The following is a 4,932-nucleotide window of genomic DNA, read 5'->3' on the forward strand; positions in this document are numbered from 1 at the left end:
TGGAGACTTTTTGTGACTATTGTGATGCGATTTCTCAAACCGGTGTAACTCAAGACCAAATTCGATGGGTCTTATTTCCTTTTTCTCTAATTGGCACCGCAAAACAATGGTTGAAAGGCCTTGATAAGGCTACTCTAGGAATTGACTCTTGGAAGAAATTGGCTCTAGTTTTCTACAAAAAGTTCTACCCACCGGAAAAGACTAACATGCTAAGAGCTCAAATTACGGGCTTTAAGCAAAGAGATGAAGAATCCTTGTATAAAGCTTGGGAGCGATTCAAGGGAATTTGTCGCTCATGTCCTCATCATGGACTTAGCGAGTGGTTCTTGGTACAACAATTTTGGAATGGTCTTTATGAAGACTCAAGAAACATTCTCAACATGGGATCAAATGGAATGTTCACCGAAGTTGACGACAATCAAACTTGGAATAAGATTGAGGAAATGGCGGTCCATAATTCACAATATAGTAGACCTCGCAAGGCTACTAGAGGAGGAAAACATGAAGTGGACTCTATTACTCAATTGGGTGCTCAACTTAGTGCTCACATTGATACCATCAATTTGAAGTTCAAAAAAGCTATGGCTAGACTTGAAGAAGCCTCAAAATCACCAAAGCACCATGTCAATGCCATGACGGCATCTTCATCAATCCCAAGTGGGATATGTGAGAATTGTGTAACTTTGGGACATGACCAAAGTGAATGTAGGGGGAACAAATGAACAAGTGAATGCTTTTCAAGCATACTAGAGTGGTACCCCTTATTCAAATTATTACAATGAAAACACCAAATTCCACCCAAATCTCTCATACAAAAGCCAAAATGTTCAAAACCCTCAACCAACATACACCCCACTTCCCATGAGAAACCAAAATCAAAGACCCTTTTACAACCAAAACCAAGGTTACCAAAATCAAACTCCATACAATCAACAAAATGACCAAGGTTTTGATGTTCAAAAAGCGGTCCTCCAAATGCAAAAGAATCAACAAGAGTTTTTCACTCAAATGAAAAAGGATAGTCAAGCAAAGGAAATCACCATCATCAACATCCTAGCCCACACCAAAATGTTGGATACCCAATTGACTCAACTAACATCTTCAAGCTCACAAAGACAAAAGGGGCAATTACCACCTCAAAGTAATCCCCCGAGACATGAAATAGTTAGTGCCATTCACTTGAGGAGTGGTACGAGGTATGAAGCACCGAAGAAGCACGTTGAGGATGAAGTTGTGGAAGCTAGTGACAAAGAAGAAGTTGTACAAAACTCCAAGGATGGAGAACCATCAAAAGAAGAAGTTTCAAAGAAAAATGAAGACAAGGCCAAGGAGAAGAAACCCATTGTGATTAGACTTCCTTTTCCAAGTCGTCAAGACAAGCCCAAATTTGATGACCAACTTGGAAAATTTATGGAAATTGTGAAGAATTTGGAAGTCTCGATTCCTTTCACGGAATTAATCAATCACGTGCCGGCCTATGCAAAGTACATGAAAGAGGTCCTTACGAAAAAGAAGTCGATCCGAAAGCTTGAGACTATCGGCTTCACTAAGGTGAGTAGTGCAATCCCTCAAGGGAGCTCACCTCCAAAACTTAAAGATCCGGGAAGCTTCTCAATACCGTGTACCATTGGCGACACCACGATCAACAAAGCCTTATGTGATCTAGGGGCTAGTGTGCGTGTTATGCCGTACTCGGTGAGTAAAAGGTTAGGGATGGGAGAGCTTAAATGCACCAATATCACACTCTAAATGGCCGATAGATCGACGAACACACCATTAGGGATATGGGAAGATGTTCCCGTAAGAGTTGGGAAATTATTCATCCCGGTGGACTTTGTCATTGTTGACATGGAAGAAGACTCCAATATTCCAATCATTCTAGGAAGACCTTTCTTGTACACCGCGGGTGCGGTGATAGATGTGAAGCATGGAGAGCTCACTCTAGAAGTGGGAGATGAAAGCATAACTTTCAATCTTGTCAAGACCAGGAGAGCTCCCCGTTTGCATGAACCATGTTTTATGGTTGATCATTATAGCCGGAAGGATGATAGGAAGAAGTCGGAATTCCAATGGAAGAAGAAAGTCGATGATGCTCCATCAAAAGAGCAAGGAAATTGTAACAAAGAGAGCTTGAAAAGCTCACCAAAGTCAAGCAATGAAGAAGAGGGCCTCATTGGCCAAAACAAAAAAGTGGGAGAGTTGTCTATATCAACTCAAGAGATTTTTAATGACCAAGTAGATGAAGTTTGCGGTCTTTGGGACGATGAGTTTGAAGGGATTTTCAATCCCTACATTGGTAATGCTATCGATCAAGACCAACATGAAGGACAACAAGTGCAAAGATCTATTGAGGATCTTTATCATGATAATGAACAAGTTGCAAAATCAAAAATTTTGGTCTGTTAGAAAATCCGAGCGTCCCAGCTGAGAAGACGCTCGTCTGAAAGAATCCGCTCGTCTTTGCAGAAAGACGCTCGTCTTTTTGCCAGTGCAGATTAAGAAAATTCGCTGTAACAGAATCCGCTCGTCTTTAAGGGAATCCGCTCGTCCTGAATATTAGAATCCACTCGTCTTCAGTGAAAGATGCTCGTCTTTAAGCGAAATTTCCTGAAGCCAAATTAAGCAGAATCCGAGGGTCCCGACAGGAATCCGCTCGTCTTCCCCCTGCAGTTTTGAAATTTTCGGGTGTTTTAAATACCCCTTCCCACATTCATTCATTCAAACACTACCCAAAAACCCCATAAACCCCAAAGCCCTCATCCTCTCCATCACTAAATACAAGATTTCCTCAACCAAATTCAACAAAATCAAATTCCAACTTCCTTCCAACAACAATTAATCACTCCTTTTACAATAATAATCAATCCAAGCACCAAAAACTTCAACCTTTGAGTCGATTTTTGAAATACAAAGGCAAATCCTTTCATCTTAAAATCGATTTGGGTATAATTGGAAATTGAATATTTTCAACCTTTTCTTGGTATAATCAACAATGGCAAGAACAAAAGGAGCAACAAAGGCACTCAAGGCAAAGGCACTCTCAAAAAGGCAACAATTCCTTCAAGGAAAGAAAGCTTCAATGGCTATGGTGGTTGCTAATGCAAACTTGGAAGTTCAACAACAACAAGATCCTCCCTTGGAAGCAACAACATCAACAACTCCGGAAATTACTCAATTATCAAACTATCCGGAGGTAATTTTCATTTCAAACTCCCATAGGGAAACATTTGCCAAGTATGCTAAGAAATCCATTTTGCCCACCAAATTCATATGTGAAGATGCCTTGAACAAATTGGGTGTCCTTGAACAAACAAAAGCCTTCTTCGAAGCCATGGGGTTGGGAAAACTGTTTACTACAAGAGAATTGACATACCCCTCCCTTACCTTGGAATTCTTAAGTTCATTGAAAGTGACTAAGGTAAAGACTAGAACATACATCGAGTTTCGCCTTGCCAATGTGAATAGGCGCATCACCTTTGATGTTTTGAGTAAAGCATTAGGCCTTAGTGATACACCTTATTATCACAAGATGCCCAAAAAGTATGACCCCGCTCCTCTTTGGGAGGCAATTTCCGGGAAGAAATTTGTGAGCTTTCATGCTTGTCGCGCTCTATTAGTCCACCATCTGGGCATTAGAGTGTGGCACAAGGTCATCGGGAATACTATAATTGCGAGAAAAGACACTAATCATTTTACCAAACTCGATTGTGTTCTACTTGAGTCGGCCTTAAATGTCAGAAGGGAATTCACTAAGCCTTACAATGCTCTAAGGCTTTTGGTGGAAAGATGGCTCAATGTTGATTGTGGTAAGGAAGGCATCGCTTTTATCATAAATGGAGGTCTAGTTACTCTCTTGGCCAAGCACTTTGACGCAAATTTCAACAAGGATAACACCTATGTGACGATCAAAGGGGGTCATCTCATTGACATGGATGCCATGATTCACAAGTACAAGTGGGTCAAGCATAACTCTCTTGACACTAACTATGGGTGGCTAACCAATGATGCTAGATCTTTCACTTTGCCATCCAAGATATGCCGCTTGAGTGCTCATCGAACAAACTACCTACTTCCACTCTCAAAGGGCGCCGAATACATCATCCGTCAACAAAGGGGCGAGATTGAAGAGCCCTCCCCCTCCATTGTCACACCACCCTATCCATTCAAATATCAAGAGTTCAAACCCGAAGATGTTGAAGTGGGCAATGACTACATGACTCTCCTCATGAGAGAGATACACAAACAAGCTTATAATGATCGAGTAGATGCATACTTGGCCCAATATCCACCCCTCCTTCATTTAGATAGGCAAGGACTACTTGATCCTTCATGTCCTTTGCCTAGTTGGGCGGATAAGGAAGTCTTCTTTCCAAGCACATCTAGGGGTGAAAGACCGGGTGAACATGAGAATGTCGATGATGAGGTTGATGATGATGAGGGTGTTGATGTAGAGGTAGATGATGAGGAAGAAGAGGCTAGTGAAGATGATGAAGGAAGTGAGCAAGGAAGTGAAGAGGGAAGTGGAGATGAGTCCGCTTCTATGGAGGAAAATGATGACAATGATGATATGGTGGAGGACTAGCAAACTTTGGAGGCTCATACCCTCTTGAAGTTTGTCTACTTCTTTCTTTGTTTTCTTTATTTTTTATCTTGATCATAGTTGGAGAGTCCTAGCAACATGAGGACTAACACCTCGGCCCCATTGAGGTGTTCTTTTATTGTTCCCATTTAAAAATCCAAAATGACAATATATAGTTTCATGCATTGCATCTTTTGTGCATGAACTACCCCATAATTTAAGACATTAGAAATAATGTCTATCTCGGTTTGGGGAAGTACATGCATACGCAACGGGAGGTAATCTAAATTACGCTCTCTGTCATAAACAAAAACCCATGCATCATGTAGTGTAGCTTAGTATAGCTTGCATTT

The 4,932-nt window shown here is 41.2% G+C and overlaps 1 non-coding gene across 1 annotated transcript; it reads right to left on the minus strand.

Annotated features, from left to right (window-relative positions):
- Positions 1 to 206: 206 nt before the first annotated feature.
- LOC141625843 (small nucleolar RNA R71) lies at positions 207 to 313 on the minus strand. The gene has a single exon (XR_012535592.1). It is a non-coding gene; the product is annotated as a small nucleolar RNA R71 (small nucleolar RNA).
- Between the last annotated feature and the right edge of the window lie 4,619 nt (positions 314 to 4,932).

This window comes from Silene latifolia, chromosome X (assembly GCF_048544455.1).
Source record: "Silene latifolia isolate original U9 population chromosome X, ASM4854445v1, whole genome shotgun sequence".
Taxonomy (NCBI): Eukaryota; Viridiplantae; Streptophyta; class Magnoliopsida; order Caryophyllales; family Caryophyllaceae; genus Silene; species Silene latifolia.